General features: G+C 36.8%; 1 non-coding gene and 1 pseudogene across 1 annotated transcript; both read right to left on the bottom strand.

The window, feature by feature from the left end:
• LOC123841199 (transmembrane protein 183A-like) overlaps positions 1-27,425 on the bottom strand; it is a 114,434-nt pseudogene that overhangs the window by 4,339 nt on the left and 82,670 nt on the right.
• TRNAV-UAC (transfer RNA valine (anticodon UAC)) lies at positions 14,362-14,434 on the bottom strand. The gene has a single exon. It is a non-coding gene; the product is annotated as a tRNA-Val (tRNA).

Below are 27,425 nucleotides of genomic sequence, written 5' to 3'. Positions count from 1 at the left end.
TCCCTCCCACCCCACCCCCCACTCTAGCAACCCTCAGTTTGTTTCCTGCGATTAAGAATTCCTCATATCCGTGAGATCATATGATACATGCCTTTCTCTGTTTGACTTATTTTGCTCAACATAATACCTTCCAGTTCCATCACATCGTTGGAAATGGCAAGATCTCATTTCGTTTGATGGCTGCATAATATTCCATTGTGTATATAAACCACATCTTCTTTATCCATTCATCTCTCAATGGACATCTTGGCTCTTTCCACAGTTTGGCTATTGTGGACATTGCTGCTATAAACATCAGGGTGCACGTACCCCTTTGGATCCCTACTTTTGTATCTTTGGGGTAAATACCCAGTAGTGAAATTGCTGGATCATATGGTAGCTCTATTTTCAACTTTGTGAGGAAACTCCATACTGTTTTCCAGAGTGGCTGCACCAGCTTGCATTCCCACCAACAGTGTAGGAGGGTTCCCCTTTCTCCACATCCCCGCCAACATCTGTCCTTTCCTGACTTGTTAATTTTAGCCATTCTGACTGGTGTGAGGTGGTATCTCATTGAGGTTTTGATTTGGATTTCCCTGATGCCGAGTGATATTGAGCACTTTTTCATGTGTCTGTTGGCCAATTGGATGTCTTCTTTGGAAAAATGTCTGTTCATGTCTTCTGCCCATTTCTTGATTGGATTCTTTGTTCTTTGGGTGTTGAGTTTGAAGAGTTCTTTATAGATTTTGGATACTAGCCCTTTATCTGAAATGTTATTTGCAAATATCTTCTCCGATTCTGTCGGTTGTCTTTTGGTTTTGTTGACTGTTTCCTTTGCTGTGCAAAAGCTTTTTATCTTGATGAAGTCCCAATAGTTCATTTATTCCCTTGCTTCCCTTGCCTTTGGCGATGTTTCTAGGAAGAAGTTGCTTCAGCTGAGGTCAAAGAGGTTGCTGCCTGTGTTCTCCTTTAGGATTTTGATGGAATCCTGTCTCACATTGAGGTCTTTCAACCATTTTGAGTCTATTTTTGTGTGTGGTGTAAGGAAATGGTCTAGTTTCATTCTTCTGCATGTGGCTATCCAATTTTCCCGACATCATTTGTTGAAGAGACTGTCTTTTTTCCATTGGACATTCTTTCCTGCTTTGTCAAAGATTTGTTGACCACAGAGTTGAGGGCCCATTTCTGGGCTCTCTATTCTGTTCCATTGATCTATGTGTCTGTTTTTGTGCCATTACCATGCTGTCTTGATGATGACAGCTTTGTAATAGAGCTGGAAGTCCAGAATTGTGATGCCGCCAGATTTGCTTTTCTTTTTCAACATTCCTCTGGCTATTCGGGTTTTTTTCTGGTTCCATACAAATTTTAGGATTATTTGTTCCATTTCTTTGAAAAAAGTGGATGGTATTTTGATGGGGATTGCATTGAATGTGTAGATTGCTCTAGGTAGCATTGACATCTTCACAATATTTGTTCTTCCAATCCATGAGCATGGAACGTTTTTCCCTTTCTTTGTGTCTTCCTCAATTTCTTTCATGAGTATTCTATAGTTTTCTGAGTACAGATCCTTTGTCTCTTTTGTTAGATTTATTCCTAGGTATCTTATGGTTTGGGGTGCAATTGTAAATGGGATCAACTCCTTAATTTCTCTTTCTTCTGTCTTGTTGTTGGTGTATAGAAATGCCACCCATTTCTGTGCATTGATTTTATATCCTGCCACTTTACTGAATTCCTGTATGAGTTCTAGCAGTTTTGGGGTGGAGTCTTTGGGGTTTTCTACATAAAGTATCATATCATCTGCAAAGAGTGAGAGTTTGACTTCTTCTTTGCCGATTTGGATGCCTTTTATTTCTTTTTGTTGTCTGATTGCTGTGGCTAGGACTTCCAATACTATGTTGAATAGCAGTGGTGATAGTGGACATCCCTGCCACATTCCTGACCTTAGGGAGAAAGCTCTCAGCTTTTCCCCATTGAGAATGATATCCACTGTGGGTTTTTCATAGATGGCTTTTATGATATTGAGGTATGTACCCTCTATGCCTATACTCTGAAGAGTTTTGATCAAGAAAGGATGCTATACTTTATCAAAAGCTTTTTCTGCATCTATTGAGAGGATCATATGATTCTTGTTCTTTCTTTTGTTAATGTATTGTATCACATTGATTGATTTGCAGATGTTGAACCAACCTTGCAGCCCAGGGAAAAATCCCACTTGGTCGTGGTGAATAATCCTTTTAATGTACTGTTGGATCCTATTGGCTAGTATTTTGGTGAGAATTTTTGCATCCATGTTCATCAGGGATGTTGGTATGTGATTCTCCTTTTTGAAGGGGTCTTTGTCTGGTTTTGGGATCAAGGTAATGCTGGCCTCATAAAATGAGTTTGGAAGTTTTCCTTCCATTTCTATTTTTTGGAACAGTTTCAGAAGAATAGGTATTAATTCTTCTTGAAATGTTTGGTAGAATTCCCCTGGGAAGCCATCTGTTCCTGGGCTTTTGTTTGTTGGGAGATTTTTGATGACTGCTTCAATTTCCTTAGTGGTTATAGGTCTGTTCAGGTTTTGTATTTCTTCTTGGTTCAGTTTTGGTAGTTGATACATCTCTAGGAATGCATCCATCTCTTCCAGGTTATCTAATTTGCTGGCATAGAGTTGCTCATAATATGTTCTTATAATTGTTTGTATTTCTTTGGTGTTGGTTGTGATCTCTCCTCTTTCATTCATGATTTTGTTGATTTGGGTCATTTCTCTTCTCTTTTTGATAAGCCTGGCCAGGGGTTTATCAATCTTTTTAATTCTTTCAAAGAACCAGCTCCTAGTTTCGTTGATCTGTTCTACTGTTCTTTTAGTTTCTATTTCATTGATTTCTGCTCTGATCTTTATTATTTCTCTTCTCCTGCTGGGTTTAGGCTTTATTTGCTATTCTTTCTCCAGCTCCTTTAGGTGTAGGGTTAGGTTGTGTACTTGAGACCTTTCTTGTTTCTTGAGAAAGGCTTGTATTGCTATATACTTTCCTCTTAGTTCTGCCTTTGCTGCATCCCAAAGATTTTGAACAGTTGTGTTTTCATTTTCATTGGTTTCCATGTATTTTTTTAATTCTTCTTTAATTTCCTGGTTGACCCATTCATTCTTCAGTAGGATGCTCTTTAGCCTCCATGTATTTAAGTTCTTTCTGACATTCCTCTTGTGATTGAGTTCTAGTTTCAAAGCATTGTGGTCTGAAAATAGGCAGGGAATGATCGCAATCTTTTGGTACCGGTTGAGACCTGATTTATGACCTAGGATGTGATCTATTCTGGAGAATGTTCCATGGGCACTAGAGAAGAATGTGTATTCCATTGCTTTGGGGTGGAATGTTCTGAATATGTCTGTGAAGTCCATTTGGTCCAGTGTGTCATTTAAAGTCTTTGTTTCCTTGTTGATCTTTTGCTGAGATGATCTGTCTATTTCAGTGAGGGGGGTGTTAAAGTCCCCCACTATTATTGTATTGTTGTTGATGTGTTTCTTTGCTTTTGTTATTAATTGCCTTATATAATGGGCTGCTCCCATGTTAGGGGCATAGATATTTACAATTGTTAGATCTTCTTGTTGGATAGACCCTTTAAGTAGTATATAATGTCCTTCCTCATCTCTTATTACAGTCTTTGGTTTAAAATCCAATTTGTCTGATATAAGGATTGCCACCCCAGCTTTCTTTTGGTGTCCATTAGCATGGTAAATGGTTTTCCACCCCCTCACTTTCAATCTGGGGGTGTCTTTGGTTCTAAAATGAGTCTCTTGCAGACAGCATATCGATGGGTCTTGTTTTTTAATCCAGTCTGATAGCCTGTGTCTTTTGATCGGGGCATTTAGCCCATTTACATTCAGGGTAACTCTTGAAAGATAGGAATTTAGTGCCATTGTATTGCCTGTAAGGTGACTGTTACCGTATATTGTCTGTGTTCCTTTCTGGTCTATGTTGCTTTTAGGGTCTCTCTTTACTTAGAAGACCCCTTTCAAGATTTCTTGTAGGGCTGGTTTCGTGTTTGCAAATTCCTTTAGTTTTTGTTTGTCCTGGAAGCTTTTTATCTCTCCTTCAATTTTCAATGACAGCCTAGCTGGATATAGTATTCTTGGCTGCATATTTTTTTCATTTAGTGCTCTGAATTTATCCTGCCAGTCCTTTCTGGCCTACCAGGTCTCTGTGGATAGGTCTGTTGCCAATCTAATGTTTCTACCCTTGTAGGTTACATAACTCTTCTCCCAAGCTGCTTTCAGGATTTTCTTTTTGTCTATGAGACTCATAAGTTTTACTATTAGATGTCGGGGTGTTGACCTATTTTTATTGATTTTGAGAGGGGTTCTCTGTGCTTCCTGGATTTTGATGCCTGTTTCCTTCCCCAGATTAGGGAAGTTCTCTGCTATAATTTGCTCCAATATACCTTCTGCCCCTCTCTCTCTTTCTTCTTCTTCTGGGATCCCAATTATTCTAATATTGTTTCATCTTATGGTATCGCTTATCTCTCGAATTCTGCCCTCGTGATCCAGTAGTTGTTTATCTCTCTTTTTCTCAGCTTCTTTATTTTCCATCATTTCATCTTCTATATTACTGATTCTCTCTTCTGTCGCATTTATTCTAGCAGTTAGCGCCCCCATTTTTGATTGCACCTCATTAATAGCCTTTTTGATTTCTACTTTGTTAGATTTTAGTTCTTTTACTTCTCCAGAAAGGGTTTCTCTAATAACTTCCATATTTTTTTCAAGCCCAGCTAGTATCTTTAAAGTGATGATTCTGAACTCTAGATCTGACATCATACTAATGTCCGTATTGAGTAGGTCCCTGGAATCGGTACTACCTCTTGTTCTTTTTGTTGAGGTGATTTTTTCTGTCTTGTCATTTTGTGCGGAGGAGAATAGATTAATGAGAGAACAAAATGCTAGCAGAGTAACAACGTCCCCAGAAAATATACTCTAAACAAATCAGAAAAGACCTGAAGCAGTGGAAAAACAAATGGAAAGAGAGAAAAAAGAAAAAGATAAAGATAAAGATAAAAACAAACAAAAACAAACAAAACAGAACAACAACAACAAAAAAAAAACAGAATGTGATCAAATATGATCAGGCTGGTATATAGATCAGTGTCACACACTAGATTTGGGGTGTATTTTGGTCTGTTAGAAGAAAGTGCCTCCCAAAATTTTAAAGAAAGAAAAACTTATATATGTACAAAAATAAGGGTTAATATGATGAAGGGATGGGATATGACTGTAAAGATGGAAATTATAAAAAATTTTATAAAAGGAATTGATAAGAAGTTGTTTGAGAAAAGAAAGAAGAGTATTTAAAAAAAGAAAAAAGAAAAAAAAAAGGGAGAGAATGTGATCAGGCAGGGGAGTAGAAAAAACCATATACTAGAGATTTAGGGTATATTTTAATCTGTTAGAAGAAACTATCTCAAAATTTTAAAGAGATACAACTTATATATATATAAGCCAAAAATACGGGTAACTACTATGAGGGGATAGAATATGACTCTAAAAATGAAAAATAAAAATGTTTTTTTTTTTTTTTAAAGGGATTGATAAGATGTTGGTTGAAAAAGGGAAAAAGAAAAACTCAAAAAAAAAAAAAAGAAAAAGAAAAAAAGAAAAAAAAATTAACTTTCAAAGACTAAAGAATCATGGTGAAAAAGCCATGAATTCTATGTCCAGTATTCCCCTAGCGCTGGAGTTCTGCCGCTCTCATTGATCGTTAACTTGGCCTTGGCTGCCTGTTCTCGCTGATCTTCTCGGGAGGGGCCTGTTGCCGTGGTTTCCAAATGTCTCTGCCGGAGGCGGAATTGCCCCGCCCTTGCCCCCTCCCGGCTGAGTAATCTGCTCGGGTTTGCTCTCCGGGGCTTTTGTTCCCTGCGAGCTTTCCGTACAGCTTTGGAGGCGGAGAGTGAAAATGGCGGCCTCCCAATCTCCTCCCCAGAGGAGCTGAGAACTCGGGGCCCCGCTCCTCAGTGAGCCCCCAGAGAAAAGCCGTCCGTCACTCCCGTCTCCCCGGTCTCCGGCCGCACTCCGTGCTCGCCAGGCCTTTGACCGTGCGTTTCTATCTCTGGCACCCGACCCCGTGTGGAGTCTCCAAACCCAGCAGATCCCTGCGGTGCACTCCCGCCCAGCTCCTCCCGGGGGAGGAAGGTGAGTCTCCCCGGATCTGCCGCTTGTTGGGTCCCTGCTGGAGGAGCAGGGGCCCGACTGTGCCGCGGATCCCGGTTTATGGCCACCCCGAGCTGAGAGCCCGCGCCTGGGCTCCGCCTCTGCAGCCGGCTTCCCTGCTCCGATACCTGGGAGCTCTGCCACACTCAGGCACCCCCGGTCTTTCTGTGACCCCGAGGGTCCTGAGACCACACTGTCCCGGAGGGATCCACCCCCCGCTTAGCCACCAGAGTGACGTCCCTCGGCGGAGCAGACTTTTAAAAGTTCCGATTTTGTGCTCCGCGGCTCTATCACTTGCCAGAAGCGGCCGACGGAGGCCCCTCCCCCGCCGTCTATCCTCCCGAATATTGCCTCAGATTCACTTCTCCGCACGTCCTACCTTCCAGAAAATGGTCGCTTTTCTGTTGAGAGAGTTGTTGCTCTTCTTTTCTTCGATCTCCTGTTGGGTTTGTAGGTGTTCAGAATGGTTTGATCCCTATCCAGCTGAATTCCTGAGAGGAGACGAAATCCAGGTCTCCTACTCCTCTGCCATCTTGCTCCGCCCCCCCAGCATAGACATTTTAACATTATTTGTTCTTCCAAAGAGCATGGAATGTTTTTCCATTTCTTTGTGTCTTCCTCAATGTCTTTCATAAGTGTTCTATAGTTTTCAGAGTACAGATCTTTTGCCTCTTTAGTTAGGTCTATTCCTACATATCTTATGGTCTTTGTTGCAATTGTAAACAGGATTCATTTCTTTGATTTCACTTTCTGCTGCTTCATTGTTAGTGTATAAAAATGGAACAGACTTCTGTGCATTGATTTTATATCTGGTGACTTTGCTGAATTCCTATATCAGTTTTAGCAATTTTTTGGTACAGTCGTTCAGGTTTTCTACAGAGTATCATGTTGTCTGTGAAGAGTTAAAGTTTAACTTCTTTGCCAATTCAGATGCATTTTATTTCTTTTTGTTGTCTGATTGCTAAAGCTAGGACTTCCAGTACTATGTTTTTTTTAATTTTTTTAAGATTTTATTTATTTATTTATTTATTTATTTGAGAGAGAGAGAATGAGAGACAGAGAGCACGAGAGGGAAGAGGGCAGAGGGAGAAGCAGACCCCCTGCTGAGCAGGGAGCCCAATGTGGGACTCAATCCCGGGACTCCAGGATCATGACCTGAGCCGAAGGCAGTCACTTAACCAACTGAGCCACCTAGGCGCCCGACTTCCAGTACTATGTTGAACAACAATGGTGAGAGTAGACATCCCTGTCATGTTCCTGACCTTAGGGGAAAAGCTCTCAGTTTTTCCCCATTGAGGATGATATTAGCTGTGGATCTTTTGTATGTGGCCTTTATGATGTTGAGATATGTTCCTATCCCTACATGTTGGAGGGTTTTTATCAAGAAAGGATGCTGTATTTTATCAAATGTTTTTTCTGCATCTATTGAGAGGATCATATGGTTCTTTTTTTAAAGATTTTATTTATTTGAGAGAGAGAAAGAGAGAGAAAGAGAGAGCATGAGTGCAGGGGGAGGGGTAGAAGTAGAGGGAGGTGAGCAGGGAGCCCAACACTGGGCTTAATCCCAGGACCCTGGATCATGACCTGAGCCAAAGGCAGACACTTAACTGGCGAGCCACCCTGGCACCCTGATCATATGGTTCTTATCCTTTCTTTTATTAATGTGTTGTATCACATTGATTGATTTGTAGAGGTTGAACCACCCTTGCAGCCCAGGAGTAAATCCCACTTGGTCTTGGTGAATAATCCTTTTAATGTAATGTTGGATCTTATTAGCTAGTATCTTGTGGAGAATTTTTGCATCTATGTTCACCGGGGATATTGGTCTGTAATTCTCCTTTTTAGTGGGGTCTTTGTCTGATTTGGGGATCAAGGTAATACTGGCCTTATAAAATGAGTTTGAAAGTTTTCCTTCCACTTCTATTTTTTGGAAAAGTTTCAGAAGAATAAGTATTAATTCTTCTTTAAATGTTTGGTAGAAATCCCCTGGGAAGCCATTCAGCCTTGGACTTTTGTTTTTTGGGAGATTTTTTTATTATACTTTCAATTTCTTTGGTGGCTATGGGTTTGTTTAGGTTTTCTATTTCTTCCTATTTCAATTTTAGTTTATATGCTTCTAGGAATTTATTCATTTCTTCCAGATTGCCTAATTTTTTGGTATATAAGTGGTTATAATATTCTCTTATAATTGTTTGTATTTCTTTGGTGTTGGTTGTGATCTCTCCTCTTTCATTTATGGTTTTATTTATTTGGGTCCTTTCTCTTTTATTTTTGATAAGTCTGGGTAGGGATTTATCAATCTTTCTAATTCTTTCAAAGAAGCAGCTCCTAGTTTCATTGATCTGTTCCACTGTTTTATTTTTATTTCTATATCATTGATTTCTGCCCTAATCTTTATTATTTCTCTTTCCTGTTAGATTTAGACTTTATTTGCTGTTCTTTTTCCAGGTCCTTTAGGTGTAAGGTTAGGTTTTGTATTTGAGACTCTTTTGCTTCTTGAAGAAGGCCTGTATTACTATGTACTTCCCTCTTAGGGACTGCCTTTGCTGCATCCCAAAGATTTTGAACAGGTGTGTTTTCATTTTCACTTGCTTCCATGTGTTTTTTTAAATTCTTCTTTAATTTCCTGGTTGACCCATTCTTTCTTTAGTAGGATGTTCTTTAACCTCCATGTATTTGTGGTCCTTCCAAATTTTTTTTCTTGTGGTTAACTTCAAGTTTAATAGCATTGTAGTCTGAAAATATGCATGGCATAATCTCAATCATTTTGTACCAGTTGAGTCTTGAATTGTGACCCAGTATGTGATCTATTTTGGAGAATGTTCTATGTGCACTCAAAATGAATATGTATATGCTTCTTTAAGATGACATGCTCTGAATATATCTGTTAAGTCCATTTGGTCTAGTGTGTCATTCAAAGCCTTTGTTTCCTTGTTGATCTTCTGCTTATATGATCTGTCCATTGCTGTGAGTGGGCAGTTAAAGTCCTCTACTATTATTGTATCATTATCAATGAGTTTCTTTAAGTTTGTTATTAATTGATTTATATATTTGGCTGCTCCCAAGTTAGGGGCATAAATATTTACAATTGTTTGATCTTCTTATTGGATAGACCCCTTTATTATGTTATAGTGTCCTTTTTCACCTATTATAATAGTCTTTGGTTTAAAATCTAGTTTGTCTGAAATAAGGATGGCTATTCCAGCTTTATTTTGATGTCCATTAGCATGATAAATGATTTTACACCCCCTCACTTTCAATCTGGAGGTAATTTTGGGTCTAATATGAGTCTCTTCTAAGCAGCATATTGATGGGTCTGATACCCTATGTCTTTTGATAGAATCATTTAGTCCATTTACATTCAGAGTAATTATTCAAAGATATGAATTTAGTGCCATTGTATGACCTGTAAAGTTGCTCTTCCTGTAGATTGTCTCTGTTCCTTTCTGGTCTTTGTTACTTTTGGTCTCTCTTTCTGCTCAAAGGGTCCCCATTACTATTTCTTGCAGGGCTGGTTTAGATTATTTTCATTTTGGCTATTATGCCTAATACTGTTTTTAACAGTTTGCATACAACTCTTGGTAAGACTATGTAGATATTTGGTAAGACTATGTAGACATTTTTATTTGGTATATATTAAAAGGTTAAAAATTACTATAACCTAGTTTTATGTATATATTCAGTTTTAGTAGTATAAATTACTTATTTTTACTTAATTATCTAATATAAACAAAAATTCTTATGATATATTGTTTGCTCCAGGTTAAGAAAAGGAGAGAAAGTACTGGTTACTTGGGTCTAAACTAATTAAATTTTGTTTTACTTGGCTTACAATATTATTATGTTTTTAAATTAGAGACCTAGGAACAAATTTTATATTACTTTTTAATTAAACTTTTAATTTTGAGATATAGATTCGTATGCATTTTAAGAAATAATACAGAAAGACCCCATGTACCACATAATTATCCTAATGGTAACGTTTTGCAGAACTATGGTGTAATATCAAAACCAAGATATTGGGGCACCTGGGTGGCTCAGTCAGTTAAGCATATGCCTTCGGCTCAGGTCATGATCTCAGTCCTGCACTGGGCTCCCTGCTCAGTGGGAAGACTGCTTTTCCCTCTCCCTCTGCTGCTCCCCCTGTTTGTGCTCTCTCACTCTCCCTGTCAAAGAAATAAATAAAAAACCTTAACAACAACAGCAACAAAAAACCCAGGATATTGACATTGGCATTGAGGCATTCAAGGTGGAAAACATTCCCATCATCACAGAGATCTTTTGTGTTGCCCATTTATAGTCCTACTTCTCTCTCTCTCCTTTTCTCTTCGTTACCCCAGGCAATCACTAATCTGTTCTCCATTTCTCCAATTTTCTTATTTTAAGAATATGATATAAATGGAATTATAGTATATATAACCCTCTGAGATTGGCTTTGTTTTTCACTTAGCATAATCCCCTGGAGATTTATTCAAGTTGTTTGGGGTATCAGTAATATTCTTTGTGTTGAATATTCATGCTGTTGACTAATGTATATAATGGAAGTACCACCAATTTTCCATTTCAGTTAAAGTATATCTGGGCTGTTTGCAGTCTTTTGGTTATTTCTAAAAGGATATAGGTTTTTGTGCAGGTATAAATTTTTATTTCTTTAAGATAAAGTCTCAAGAGTGCAATTGATGGGCAGTATGGTTGTTGCATATTTAGTCCTATAAGAAATTGCCAAATATGTTCAGAGTGGTTGTACCATCTTATGTTCCTGCTAGCAACATATGAGTGATCCAATTGTGTGTTTTGATCTTGTATCTTGAAACATTGCTGAACTTACTTATTAGTCATAGGAATTTTGTTTTATTTATAGATTTTTTTAGGGGTTTTCCATGTAGATAATCATGCCATCTGCAAAATAGGGACAGTTTTGTTTCTGCCTTTTCAGTCTGTTTACTTTTTATTTTTCTTCCTATTTCAGAATCTACCACTTCCTGTACTCTGTCAAATATGATAGATATATTTTCTATGTTACTAGCCTTATAATAAACGTAATCAGTCTTTGATCATTAAATGTTACGTTCAGTATATGTTTTGTGTAGGTGGTTCTTTATTGAGTTTAGGACATTGTCCTCTATTCCTAGTTTGATGAGATTTTATGTGAAACACCTTTTCTGCATCAATTATTATGATCTTATGGTTTTGCTTTTTTAGCCTGTTGATGTGATAGGTTACCCTGATTGATCTTTGAATATTGAACCAGTTTTGTATATTTGAAATAAATCCCCCCTGGTCTTGTATCATTATTCTTATACATTGCTAGATTCTATTTGCTAATATTTTGGAGGAGTTTTACATGTAGGTTCATGACAGATATTGGTCTATACTTTTTTTTTTTTTTTTTTGTACTTCCCACCCCTCCACCCCCAGGTTTGGTATCAAAATAATGCCAGCCTCATGAAAAGAGTTACAAAGTATTTTCTCTCCTTTTATTTTCTGAATTATATAAAGTTTGTTTTTAAATTGAGGTTTGCTTATGACAGTTGTATTCTGTATTTCAAAGGCTATATTTTTCTTCCATTGTTTTCTGGTATTGTGTCAATTACAGTTTTCCACATTTTAAAAGAACATGGGAAAATACAAGAAAAAGTTGTCAATAAGAAAGGAATAAAAAACAGGACTCATAACTAAGGAATAATTTCTTTTTCAAAAAGAGTTAATCATTATTTTTTTAAGTGTTCAAAAAATATGCTGCTCTGTCAATAAAAGGTTTCCAATCTTTTGATTTTTTCATTGTGAAAAATAATACATAACATAGAAGTTACCATTTTAGCTGTTTTTAAGTATACAGTTCAGTGACATTAATACATTCTTATTATTGTGGTACTCTTACACTTACTTAGAGAACAATCGATCTTGGTAAGCAAAGACTGCACTTAAACCCGAACAAGCTTTCCAATAAATTATGTTCTGTAAATTAAAATTTTAATCCTGCTTCAGGTTGGAAGATGGTCCTTGACTACACAAGAGATTTTTAAAAGAATGGATAAAAACATCATTTCATTTTTTTGAACATCATTACCAAAAATGAGGTCTTTGATTAGATTGTTTTAACCTAAAAAGAATTCTAAATAATGTAAATTCTTCTTCCGTTTTTAATTGTATCACAGATACGATCTTTCCTATCATTTGGGAACATCTTAATTATCCATTTTATCCCATCATCTTCATTTATTTTGAAAGAATATTTTGGCACATAACCTTGCTTCATACAATTATTATTGGCAGTAAAATGATCAAGAAAGTTTGGATAGCAGTCCACATTGCCATCATATCAATTTGAATTACTTAATTATCTTGTCAGTATTCTAGGTAGAATTAACATTATTTCCTTAATCAATTACGTACCTTACTCTTAATTTTTGTTCTAACTACCTCTCCAATTACTATTGTTGCTAGAAACTAGTTTTGAATATTTCCTGAAGGCAGATAAAGAGTCATCATTTTTTACTTTTTCTTCGTTTTATCAGGTCTCATTTTGTTTCTCCCAAATACTTAAAACTTTACCTAGATCTGAAATCTGAAGGAAAAATTGAGACAACTATATGAATAATTTTTAAAAATATACACATATAAAGACAAAAGTAGGGATGAAATTAATATACCATGTTCGTTGCTGGGGTTGAGGAGAGTGGTGGCAATATTGAGTATTTCCAACAGTCAAGGTTTATACCCATTCAAAAATTTCCACAATGATCTTTGGAACTGCATGTTATCATCTACATTTTGTGGGTTCAAAAACAAAAGCTCAAAGAAATAAATCACCAAAAGCACTTTCCTTTTGAGACAGCCAGTATTTTAATTCATATTTATCAGATTATTTAATCAATTCTCTTTGTTAAGAAAATCAAATCTATAAAATAGAACAAAATAACAAAGTATGTGAAAAACAAAAACTTGTTCAGTTGTATAAATTCATGGTGTATGTAAGAAATTAGGTGAGTTGGCTATGTGTGCCAACATATATACTTCTTTATATGTAACAACATGCTTTATTAACATTTTATTGTAGAGAATTAATGTGTGCTTTGATCTGATTTGTTTTTTTTGTTTTTTTTTTTTTTTTCTTTTCTCTTCACATAAGTACATTCATCAATTGCAAATGGATGAAAAAAGTTTCTTGGGCGCCTGGGTGGCTCAGTTGGTTAAGCGTCTGCCTTCGGCTCAGGTCATGATCCTGGAGTCCTGGGATCAAGTCCCTCATCGGGCTCCCTGCTCGGCAGGGAGTCTGCTTCTCCCTCTGACCCTCCCCCCTCTCATGTGCTCACTCTTTCTCATTCTCTCTCTCTCAAATAAATAAAATCTTAAAAAAAAAAAAAAAAGAAAAGAAAAAAGTTTCTTGTCCTTTGTCACTGCCATTGTAAATTTTTAAGATATAGGCTCTCCTTAATTCCAGAGTTAAAAGAACAGATGTTAGGTTAATCTAACAGCGTGGAATAGGCCCACTCTGAAAAAACTCTATCTAGGCTTTTTATTTAAAAGTTTTTTTTCGCGGGGCACCTGGGTGGCTCAGTCGTTAAGCGTCTACCTCCGGCTCAGGTCATGATCCCAGGGTCCCGGGATCGAGCCCCGAATTGGGCTCCCTGCTCCGCGGGAAGCCTGCTTCTCCCTCTCCCACTCTCCCTGCTTGTGTTCCCTCTCTTGCTGTGTCTCTCTGTGTCAAATAAATAAATAAAATCTTTAAAAAAAAAAAAAAAGGTTTTTTTTGGGTGCTTAGAGTGATAAGACAAAAGTAGAAGAAATATGGGAGATTAGCTGAAGACTGGAGGATAGAGGTTGGAAAAGAAGACAGTAGGATCACTTGAGGGGTAGAAACATGAACTATGCTTGAAAATAATATTCAAGAGATACAAAAATCTCTTATGTGATTATCTTTTATAAAACCTTTGACTCTAGAAAAATATTTAAAGCCTCTATTACTGAGCTTGGCCCCCAAATTTGAAAGGACCAGATGGAATGAAACTTTGTAGGAAGATCATTGACTTTCTTACTTACGGCTAAAACCCTGGGCCCTTTCTCAGTGTTCTTCAACGTGTTAGGCCCAAGATTGTGGTACAACAGAAATGAGCAATAACTCAAATGAACTTACCAATCTTAGTGAGTGGAATTCTTTTTTTTTTTTTTTTTCTTTTGAGTGGAAGCCAAAGGTAACCTTGTGGTTCCACTGGGAATCGAACCCAGGATCTTCTGCGTGTAAGGCAGATGTGCTAACCACTACACCATGGAACCTGAAGACAGTAAGTGGAATTCTTTAATGGACTTTAATTTGCTATTTTTATAGCAACCTGACCTCTTTCACTCATTTCACCCCCTGCCAAACCTCCTCACCCCTGGCAACCACCACTGTGTTCTCTCTATTCATGATAAATGTGAAAAATATCACATTTATTGCATTATTTATATATTCCTACAACTAAGAAGCTTAGGCATAAAACAGTACATAATTTATTGAATATTTTCCTATAAAAGCATGTAGGGTGGCAAAATGAACAGAGCAACTACAGTGATACAAATTAAAATCAAGTCATTATTCAAAATGGAAACGGAAAGTCCAAGAATTTGAATGACTTTACAAACAAGACAGCTTCTTTCATTGAAGCCCTGATAAGGCAAAAACTCTGGTGCTGATACTAGAAGAGCGACGGTAGCCCCATGAGCATGAGAAATATAATACAGGTTTTATATCATCTACTCAGTTCCATTATGTGAAAGACAACAAGTGATGTTACTTTAATGAAATGTGAGGACCCATTTGCTAAAACCCTTTTGTACATGACAGTGTTGTCAGTTTCATGTAAGATCATTTTCTAACATAAATTTACATCTCCCCAACGTAAATGTGCCCTTTCCCACTTCACAAAAAGAAGGCGACACTATTGGAAGAAGCTCCCACTTTTCCATTACAATTATTAATTCAAATGTCTACTGTTATTAATTCAAATACCCCATCCCACTTTAAACATGATTTTGAATGCTTATTGTATATGTCCTATTACATTAATCATCTTTCATTTGTCATTGTTATGTTTGAGTTCTTTTTCTATATTTTCACTTATTAGTGAATGAATAGCTCTAATTTTGTCTCTACTCCCCTAGGCAGTAATTTTAGTATTTACTGTAGCAGATTCAATCTGGCTAGCAATAAGTATAACTTTCTATAAAGTTAGTTCTTGTCCAAATGGAAATGGCTTAGATAAGCATCACATAATTCTTCATGAACTATTCACAGTCCCAACAGGTTTTATTTCCATGTTAACATGTAATTGAAGTAGAACTATATTTACTTATAGATTTTACTTTTTAATTGATTCTGAGTATTTCATTTGTGTTTGGCATTTTGTATTTTTTAAATTAAGGTATAATAGACATACAATATATTAGCTTCAGGTGTATATGTATATACATTGTGTATACACTGTGAAATGATCATAAGTTTAGTCATTACCTTTCACCATAAAAAGTTACATTTTTAGGGGTGTCTGGGTGGTTCAGTCGGTTCAGCATCCGACTCTTGGTTTCAGCTTAGGTTGTGATATCAAGGTTCTGGGATTGAGCCCATCAGGCTCCACACTCAGCTTGGAATCTGCTTGAGATTCTCTCTCTCTCTCTCCGTCTGCCCCTCCCTCCCACATGCATGCTCTCTCTCTCTCTCAAATAAATTAATAAATCTTTAAAAAAGTTACATTTAAAAAAAATTTATTTGATGAAAACTTTCAAGATCCACTCTCCTGGCAACCTTCAAATATGTACTACTATAAATGATATTGTAGTTTATGTAAATGGACTGTAGTCATCATGCAACACTATACATCCCCTTGACCTATTCATTTCACAACTGGAGGTCTGTACTTCCTGACCTCTTTCACTCATTTCACCCCCTGCCAAACCTCCTCTCCCCTGGCAACCACCACTGTGCTCTCTCTATTCATGACTTTCGTTTCGGTTGTTTGTTGGGCTTGGGTTTTTTGGGGGGATATTTTTAGATTTCATGTATAAGTGAGATTATATGGTATTTATCTTTCTCTGACTTATTTTATTTAACATAATGCTCTCAAGGTCCACCCATATTGTTGCAAATGTCAAGATTTCCTTATTTTTTGTGGCAATATTGCATTTTATATAAATATATATACCACATTTTCTTTATCCATTCATCCATTGATGGACACTTAGGTTGTTTCCATATTTGGGCTATTGAAAATATGGCTGCAATGAACATAAGGGTTCATATATCTTTTCAAATCTGCATTTTCATTTTCTTTGGAAAAGTGAGTGCCCAGAAGTAAAATTACTGGATCATACGATAATTCTATTTTTTAATTTTTTGAGGAACCTCCATATTGTTTTCCATAGTGGCTGCACCAGTTTGCATTCCTATTAACAGTGCACAGTGTTCCCTTTTCTCCACATTCTTGGCAACACTGGTTATTTTTTGTATTTTTTATACCAGCCATTCTGACTGGTGTAAGATAATATCTCATTGTGGTTTTGATTATCATTTCTCTGATAATTAGTGATGTTGAGCATCTTTTCATGTACCTGTTGGTCATCTGTATGTCTTCTTTGGAAAAACTGAGACCCTCTGCTCATTTTTTAATTGGATTTAAAAAAAACCCTTTTATTGTTATGTTAATCACCATACATTACATCATTAGTTTTAGATGTAGTGTTCCATGATTCATTGTTTGTGCATAACACCCAGTGCTCCATGCAGAATGTGCCCTCCATAATACCCATCACCAGGCTAACCCATCCTCCCACCCCCCTCCCCTCTAGAACCCTCAGTTTGTTTTTCAGAGTCCATCATCTCTCATGGTTCGTCTCCCCCTCTGATTTCCCCCCTTCATTCTTCCCCTCCTGCTATCTTTTTTTTTTTTCTTCTTAACATATATTGCATTATTTGTTTCAGAGGTACAGATTTGAGATTCAATAGTCTTGCACAATTCATAGTGCTTACCAGAGCACATACCCTCCCCAATGTCTATCACCCAGTCACCCCATCCCCCCCCCACTCCAGCAACCCTCAGTTTGTTTCCTGAGATTAAGAATTCCTGATATCAGTGAAGTCATATGATACATGTCCTTCTCTGAATGACTTATTTCACTCAGCATAATACCCTCCAGTTCCACCCATGTCATTGCAAATGGCAAGATCTCATTCCTTTTGATGGCTGCATAATATTCCATTGTATATATATACCACTTCTTCTTTATCCATTCATCTGTCGATAGACATCTTGGCTCTTTCCACAGTTTGGCTATTGTGGACATTGCTGCTATAAACATCGGGGTGCATGTACCCCTTCGGTTCCCTACATTTGTATCTTTGGGGTAAATACCCAGTAGCGCAATTGCTGGATCATATGGTAGCTCTATTTTTTTTTTTTTTTTCTGAGTTGTATGAGTTCTTTATATATTTTGGATATTAACCCCTTATTGAATATATGATTTGCAATTTTTTTTTTTCCATTCAGTAGGTTGCCTTTTCATTGTTGATGGTATCCTTTGCTGTGCAGAAGTTTTTCTTAATTTGATGCGGTCCTACTTGTTTATTTTTACTTTTGTTGCCTTTGCTTTTGGAGTCAGATCCAAAAAAAAAAAAAAAATCACCAAAATTGATGTCAGGGAAATTACTGTTGGTATTTTCTTGTAGGATTTTTAGGGTTTCAGGGCTTAAGCTCAAGTCTTTAATCCATTTTGAGTTCATATTTGTATATAATATAAGATAGTAGACAAGTACCATTCTTTCGCCTGTGGTTGTCCAATTTTCCCAACACCAGTTATTAAAAAGACTATCCTTTTTCCATTTTATATTCTTACCTGTTTTGTTATAAATTAATTCACCATAAATGTGTGGGTTTGCTTGTGAGCATTCTGTTCAGTTCTATTGTGTATGTCCATTTTTATGTCAAACTATATTATTTTTATTATTATAGCTCAGTAATATAGTTTGAAATCAGGCAATGTGATGCCTCCAGCTTTCTTCTTGTTTCTCAGGATTGCTTTGGCTATTTAGGGTCTTTTATGGTTCCATACAAATGTTAGGATGGTATGTTCTGTTTCTGTGAAGAATGTCATTGTTATCTTGATAGGGACATTCTTCCAATCCATGAGCATGGGATATCTTTCCATTTATGTGTGTCTTATTCAATTTCTTTCATCACTGTCTTATAGTTTTCAATGCAAAGGTCTTTCACCTTCTTGGTTAAATTTATTTTTAGGTATATTATTATGTTTGAGGCAATTGTAAATGGAATTGTTTTCTTAATTTCTCTTTCTGATAGTTTGTTGTTAGTATATAGACTGAAACAGATTTTTCATGTTGTTTTTTGTACCCTGTGACTTTACCACATTTATTAGTTTTAAGAATTTTTTTGTGGAGTACTTTAAGGTTTTCTATATATGGTATCATATCATCTGCAAATAGTGAGTTTTATTTCTTCTTATCTAGTTACTCTGGCTAGGACTTCCCAATATATGTTGAATAAAAGTGATAAAAGTGGGCATCCTTGTCTTATTCCTGATTGTAGAGGAAAAGCTTTCAGTATGATGTTAGCTGATGTTACCACCTAGAGTTGGTAGCCTGACAAGAACTGTCTCTCCAATTTTTATGGTTCTGTGGGATGTGGAAACACAAGCCCCCTGGCTACCAGAGCTGGGGAATCAATGAACATCCCCTGTGTGGACTATGCATGTACTCTGGCTTTGGCGAGGCAGCTAGAGAGTTCAGGGCCAGGGCACATCCACTCATTTCTCTGATTTGGAAGAGGGCTCAGGGCTGGGGCATACCTTCCAGCACTATCAAGATAGATGGAGAGCACAAAAATGGTGCCTGCCAGCACTTCTGTCCCCAGCAGAGTGCCAAAACGTCCCTGTCCCTCCAGCAGATGCTTTAAGATTGCAAATAAATCTTCACATATAGGCTAGGCACTCTTTAAACCGCTGCTTTTGCGCTATTCCCAGTGTGAGTGAATCAACAAGCAAGTCCTTTAAGAGAAGTATCTCAGTTCCTTAAAGCCCTTTGAGTCTCCTGGATCTGAGCCTGTTGGTTTTCAAAGCCAGACATTTGGGAGACTTGTCTCTCTACAGTAGCTCTCAGGGATTCCTGATGTGGAACATGAACCTTTGATCCTCAGGGAGAAGCTCTCGATTTGTGAGCTCTAAGATCCTTCCCAATTGTGGGTCACAGTGCCAAACATGGGTTTTTTGGCAGAATTGCACCTCTGCCTCTCCTAACCATCTTGAGGTGATCCTTTTACTATTTATTGTGAAGAATCTGTTCAGCTAGTTTTCAGGTCTTTTCTTTTTTTTTAAACTTATTTTATTTAAATTCAATTAATTAACATATCATGTATCATTAGTTTCAGATGTAGAGTTCAGTTATTCATCTGTTGCATATAACCCCCAGTGCTCATTACATTATGTGCCCTCCTTAATGCCCATCAACTAGTTACCTCATCCCCCCCACCCATCTCCCCTCCAGCAATCTTCAGTTTGTTTCCTACAGTTAAGGGTCTCTTATGGTTTGTCTCCCTCTCTGACTTCATTTTATTTTATTTTTCCCTCCCTTCCCCTATGATCCTCTATTTTGTTTCTTAAATTCCACATATATGTGAAGCCATATGATATTCTTTCTCTGACTGAATTGTTTCGCTCAGCATAACAACCTCCAGTTTCATCCATGTTGTTGTAAATGGTAAGATTCCATCCTTTTCATGGTTGAGTAATATTCCATTGTATATATTACCACATCTTCTTTATACATTCACCTGTTGATGGACATCTGGGCTCATTCCATAGTATGGCTATTGTGGACACTGCTGCTATAAACATTGAGGAGCAGGTGCCCCTTTGGATCACTTCTGTATCCTTTGGGTAAATACCTAGTAGTGCCATTATGGGTTGTAAGGTAGCTCTATTTTTAACTTCTTGAGGAACCTCCATACTGTTTTCCAGTGTGGCTCTACCAGCTTGCACTCCCACCAACAGTGTAAGAGGGTTCCTTCAGATCTTTTCTAGAGGAAATTGTTCCATATGTAGATTTGGTGTTTCAATGGGAGGAGGTGAGTTCAGGACCTTACTATGCTGCCATCCTGGACTGCCCCCTTATATGGCTTTACATGATTTGTTATTTAATGGAACAACCTTGTAAAGAAAATGCTTTACAAGTAACACTAATACTCATAAAGAAAAATATTCTTCCATCTTCTGAATGAGAATTTAAATACAAAGTTTAGTAAAGACACTGCCCATGTGTATTAATAGTCAAATGCATGGCAAGATTTACATGGTGAAATAAAGAAAGATGTGATTCATTCAGTCAAAATGATGGAGGTTGAGGTTTGTAATTGTGATGAACAGGAGTTTCATGGAATCTGTATCTTTTCAACATGGAAACTCTCCTCTTTCTCTAAATGATAGGAAGCGGAATACTCATCAGTTCTGTACATTGCCCTTATTACACAACTCAGAGTTCTCAGGTGAATAAAGAACAGAAAAACACAGACAGAGGAATGCCATTAGAAGTGAACATGTACCATATGTTCTGCTTAAGGTGTCAGAAGCAAAAGGATTTTTTTTTTAAGTTGTGTGAATTTAAGGGCATAAATAACTATATCATGGCAAGATAATGGAATAAAATTGAGCATTTAAAATAAGAGCATTGAGGGGGCGCCTGGGTGGCTCAGCCGGTTAAGCGTCTGCCTTCGGCTCAGGTCATGATCCCAGGGTCCTGGGATCGAGCCCCGCATCGGGCTCCCCGCTCAGCGGGAAGCCTGCTTCTCCCTCTCCCTCTGCCTGTCTCTCTGCCTACTTGTTCTCTCTCTCACTCTGTCAGATAAATAAATAAAATCTTTAAAAAAAAATAAGAACATTGAGTAATTGCAGCCATAGATACTAAGAATACTGTGCAATTAGAGTAATTTCTCTGATAGAACGTATCAACATGGAATGAAAGTAGCACAAGAAACTGAAGAAATCAGTGAACCAAACAGAAAATAAATGGAGGTGGCATGTTATGTCTGGGCTGTACTGAGGTGGATCAATAGCCTTAGTACCTGAACTCCAGTTTTCCCCATTTTTAGAGATGAAAGATACTATGAATAGACATAATTCATTACATCTTCTAGGAATTCTTCACCTTTATTCCAACCTCCTACCTTCATTGAGTGCATCAATATATATCTTAAAGTTCACTTTTAGACAGAATATGTTAATATAATCATTATCCCATCTTTCTAAATGAGAGAGCATAAGGGGCACCAGGCATAAATTAAATTAAATTTATCTCACTAGTGTGTTTACCAGTACTGAAAAATGTAATGCTTGGTTTTGTTGTTGTTGTTGTTGTTTCCTTTCCCCCCCCACCCCCTGCCTTTGGCATATTCTTCTTAACTAGGATAAAAGCTAAGAGAGATTTATTGCCCACTTACCTTTGGAAAGAGTCCAAGGATAGTTTTTGTTCCCTGTCTTGGAGAAAGGAGCATAACTGTAATTTTCTTAATTATGTGAGATGCCACAAGTAAAAAGGTAGCAGCACTAGCTCAGTTCCCTGTGGGAGCAGCAGCATCTGTGCGAATTTGCACAATTCTTGAATTAGTAAGCTTCTCAACAGAGGGGAGCTAAGCTTGTTATTCTATTTTGGATCTGAGAAAATGTTTCAAATTTACCAGTGGCATTCTGAAGATGACTTACCAATCACCTAAGCATTGTTGTGTAATTCTGAAATGTGCTGAAAGAATGTCGACAAGATAGATTTTTGAAAAGTAGATTTGACAATGGAATTCAAATTAGAGGAATTCAAACCACCTTCTTTTTTTTTTTCACTGTACCACAATTTTTATAAATGTTCTTAAAGGGAGAGGCATAGTTAACTCCATATATGGCATTTGAAAATATACAGGAGGTTACAGGTATTTTTATTTAAATTTTTTTTTTAAAGATTTTATTTTTTTATTCATGGGAGACAGAGAGAGAGAGAGAGAAGCAGGCTCCCAAGGAGCAGGGAGCCCGATGCGGGACTCGATCCTAGGACCCTGGGATCACGACCTGAGCTGAAGGCAGACGCTTAACCATCTGAGCCACCCAGGCGCCCCAGGTATTTTTATTTAAATAGGTATCTTATTTTTATTAAAAACTTTTTAATAATAAAGAAAGGAAGAAATATATTTTTTGTTCTCTTCTTTTCTCATAAAATGATTAGTCTGTTACTCTGCAGAGTTTTAAACTGCAGGTTACAGGCATAGAAATTTGGATAAGTCTATATTCAGTTCAAAAGAAAAAAGAAGAAACATAAAGAGGCAGTTAAGCATTTATCTTTCTATTCATTGTCAAACTGCAGCAAATGCAAAATACTACCTAAACTTTAAGTAATACTGAGAATAAAAAAGGAAGTATATATTTTATATCTATTCACAAATAAGTTTTGGTTTGTTATATGTTGTTTTTTGGAGGTAGAAGAAAGTGAAGCATGTTTGCAGGTTTGAGAAGATAAAACTAGAAAGAGAATGGTTGAAAACTGTTTCACATTCAGTGAAAACTGGTGATCCATGTCCTCTGAGGATGTGGAGAGGATAGGCACAGCCATCAGAACTGTTTTGGGCTACCCCCCAAAATAGAAAACATGCCCACTGTGGGTTAAAGAAATAGGGGTTTATTTCTCTTATATAACAGGAATTCCAGAAGTAGGAGTTACAGTCATTATTTAGTGGCTTAGTGGTGGAAAGACCAAAGTTTTTCCCATAGGATAGGAAGATGGCTGCTGGATCCTTAGCCATCCTGTTGACATTGAACAGGAACAAGGTTATAGCCACATCCGAACCCCTGCTTTCTTATTCAGGGGTCGAAATAACTTCCCAGAGCCTTCTCCAGCCAAAATCATATCAATCAGAACTGGTCATATATGGACACAATTTATGAGGGCAAAAGAAGTGGGAAATGGCATTGTAGAGATCGGTTTTGAACAAGCATGATCGTTGTCCTGCCCTTGACACAAAATCAAAGTTATGTTAGCAAGAAAGAAGAAAAGGATTTGGGTAGAAAAATAACTGAATCTCTAATTAGATGGAATAAGTTGGAGTAATTGTGGAAATGGTAGACCTTAGTAACTAGTGGGAATGTTTTCCACTGAGATTAGAAGTAAGCAGAAATGGTAGATGCAAATGTTTTGATCTATTTATTGGTAAAAAGATAGATCTTGAGATAATTCATGTCTTCTTATCTTCAATTAAAAAACAATAAGGGAATGGAAGTGATTTGAAAAATATGAAAAAGAGCAATCAGAAGAAAAGGGAAATGCATTTTGTTTAGGAGAAGTGTATGCAACTTAATTCTTACTGATAGCTTGTGATCATTTAGTTAGAGGCATTGAATTTTCTTCAGTAATTGCACATACGTAAGAGCTGACAAATTTTTGCCTCCTTCCAGCTCTACACCACCCTCTCCATCCATGTGAAAAAACATAGGATTTCTTAATTCTACAAAGATTTCCAATATTTCCTCAAAGAGGATATGCTATTGATTTTCTGCAAATGTTATGATTCTAGGGCAAGGTTTTTGAACCTTCGCAATACTGATCTTTCTAATTTGTTGTAGGGACTGTCCTGTGCATTTAACAAATTTGGTGCCATTTTGGGCTTCCAGCAACATCCTTGGCTTGCATTCACAGGATGCCAGTAGCAACTACACTTCCCTTTCTCCCCTCCTCCCACCTGCCAAGTTTGTGACAATGAAGAAAGGTTTCCAAATATTGTCAAATGTCCTTTGAGGGGCAAAATACCCTGGGTTGAGAACCACTGTTATGAACCATTAGCAAAGGGATCAGCTAGATGGTTGGTACAAATGGAGATTCTAGGACTCTACTCTGATTCACTGCATCAGAATATGAATTTTAACAAGATACCCCACTGATCTTTAACATGCCAAGAGTCTTTAAGTTCTTTTCTCCCATCCAATCTCCAGCATTTATAGTCCATTTGACAGACTGCAGCCAGATTAATCCACTAGTAACTTAACATTTCCTACAGAATAAGATTGAAATTGTTTCCTCTCCCTGGTTTTTGAAGATTTCCATGATCAAAACTCTGAATAAGTTTAGAATATAATTTCATAAATATCTCATTCAAAAATCAGACATTCCAGTCAAACTGTATTCACTAGTTAGTGCCTTCCATGTTCCGAATCATCCTGTTGAAATAGTATGCAGAATGTAAGGCAACCTAACAAAAGTCCAGCCTCCTCCACAAAACCTTCCATTTTCTTTGTACTTAAACTCTTCTCTCTCCACTCCATATTTATTTTGTGTGTGTGTGTGAAGTAGAATACAAAACATTGAGTATTGAAGTCAAATAAACTGGGTTAAAATGTGACTCTGCCACTTAATATGATCTTTGACAAAGTAATTAATTAGTTTCCTTAAGCTTCAGTTACCTCATTTATAAGTTGGGTGTATTATAAGTATTCATCAAGAATTGGTTTGACAATTAAATGAGATAATGCACGAAAGGACTGACACAGAAAGTACTGACCAAATAATGGTCTTTGCCATTATTAATGATAATGATAAAAATAATAACATATTTCATACAATTTGTTAAACATTAAGCAACACTGAAATGTTTGAATTAAAAAGTAATACCTTTTATATTGTTCCACCATTTCATTCAACAGCAGAAACCACTATAAAATATTAATATTAAATATCTTTACATTTTAACTTAGAAGTATCTAATTCATTTTTATATCCTCATATATTATTTACACTTGTATTTCCAGCAGACGGAGTAAGTGATTAATAAATAATTGTTGCTGAGAGAATTTAAGTACATGCCTTATTTTTATTATCATATATTAGAGACTGGAAGTCAGAATTTATGTCTCTTTGTTTTCTGTATCCCCACAGCAACAAAAACAGTGCCTGAATATAGTAGGAGCTCAAGAAATATCTGTGGACCATCTACATGATTGACTAACTGGTTAACTGTGGAGAAATCTTTAAATTAATGGGTGCTCAAAACCCAAAGGGTAACTCCATCCTGTAAAAATTAGTCTATTTATGTTTACATCTCACTTTCTATTCCTTCCAATGATGAGAAAGATGTTTTTTCTACAACTAGGTAGTTTATGTTACAAACTTGACAAAATATTTTTATTTAGCCATCTGCTTTCCCATTTACCACAAATGGAAACTTAATATTCCAGCATAAACAGTCATCTTGAAGAGAACTATTTGCATCCCCAAATGTTCTTCTCCTGTTATGGATCCCAAGTAAATCACCTTCCTCTCAAAGATACAAACATTATAGATAATATGTCATAATTATTTTCATCACCAAGAATCACTAGCTATTTGCCAGTTGATAGAATACTATTTAACTTTTCCCAGTTGGAAATGTCAGTCAGCACTTGTTCTTGCATTATGTACAAATGCATAATGACTTTCTATTAAAGACAGATAATTTTGAGGTCTGCTTCAAAGTGCACCATTACTTTCATCTTTTAAAAGCTAGCTACATTGTTGTTCTCAAGAATCATTGATGGAACCTGCTTTTTAGATGTAAAAAAAAAATGCTCATAATTATTCTACTTATCTCAGAAAATAAGCTACTTCCTTTAGTTGTGTTTAGCACCTGTATTCAAAGCATTGAATTATTTCTGGACATTAAATAAATTATATTCATAGAGCTAAAGAGTTTCAGCTTCATCAGAACAGATGGTTTTTATGGGAAATACACTCACTGCAACTCCTTGGTTTCATCTCCAAAACAATGACTGTTTTCTCTTCAGGAGGTAATACTTGGGACTGGTGATGTCAGAAAAAGATGACACAGAGCATTTTCTTCCTCTTTTACTTTTCAACTCCAAATCAAATTCTGCCAATCGTAATCTTTGTTTTTAAATTTTCCTTAAACTCTGCATATTTCTGCCTATTTTTGCTGTTCAGCTTCTTTACTTTGAAACACTTTCTTTGGCTTTTAGGCAACATCTACTCTCAGGCTCTGTTTTTATCACTGGCTATTCCTCTTTTGTCTTTATTCCCCTCAGCTCTCTACACTCATATTCCCCTGGGGCTTAGCCCTTAGATCACATCTGTTTTTCTATCTGCATTCAATCCCTTTATAAACAAACATAAACATGCATGGCACTCAAGTTTATAGCTTGAGCTCAGGTTTCTACCCTGAACTCCAGATACTTAAATACAAATTGCTACTCTATATACCTGCCTGAGTTTTTAGTAGGTGACTCAAAATGAACATGCCAGAAACTGAGCTTGTGATCTTTCTCCCTAAGCCCTCTCCTCTCACGGATTTTCTAGTCACAATTAATGGCAAGTCCATCTTTTTAAGACCAAAATTCTAGCAATCATTTTTGACTTTTTTTTTTTTTTTCACATCCCACATCCAATTCATTATTTCATCTGAAGCTTCTACCTTCAAAATATATCTTCCACCTTTATTCTAGCCATGTTTTCATTAGTAACTCAAGGTCAAATCTCCATCACTCTTGATAATGTTATTATTGCAATAGATTCCTTATTGGTTTCATTTCTCTGCCTCCTTTCATTTCCATCTATTCTCAATGGGGAAGCTATAGTAAGTCTGTTTCAATGGAGAGATCATGCAAGACCATGTCACATGTCTGCTTAAAACTCAACAATGACTTCCCATATCACACTAAGTAAATGCCTAGAGAGATCTTTCCCCAGATATTCACACAGCTGGGTCCCTCCCCTCTTCAGGCTTCTCAGAGAAACTTTGCCTGAGCATCAATTTAACATGACAACCCTCTCCAAGATTCCTGACATTTTTATCTTTATAACACTTACTGCTATCTAATATACTGTATCAGTGGTTCTCAAAGTGTGATGGCCAGAGTAGCTGCAGCATCCTCACCTGAGAGCTTCTTAGAAATGAAAATTCTCAGCCATCAATCCGTGCCTACTGAGTCAGAAATGTGAGGAAGGGAGACCAGCAATCTAAGTTTTAACAGGCCTTTCAGGTGATTCTGATTCAGGCTGATTGGAGAACAATCCTATATGCTTTCTTCATTTATTGTGTTGTACGTATTATATATTATCTTAAATACCATATATATAAGACATAATAAGTCTCCTTCCCCAAAGGATAAATATCATGAAAGTATCATGAGGGGAGAATTTATTATTATTTTATTAACTGCTGCTTCCAATGGTGGCTGGCCTACAGTATGTGTTTATATTGCTAAA

This window comes from Mirounga angustirostris, unplaced genomic scaffold, assembly GCF_029215605.1.
Source record: "Mirounga angustirostris isolate CCGP_5_RB_7025 unplaced genomic scaffold, mMirAng1.0.hap1 SCAF_2, whole genome shotgun sequence".
Taxonomy (NCBI): Eukaryota; Metazoa; Chordata; class Mammalia; order Carnivora; family Phocidae; genus Mirounga; species Mirounga angustirostris.
The sequence above is the reverse complement of the archived record's forward strand: the minus strand, read 5'-3'. Positions and strand labels throughout refer to the sequence as shown.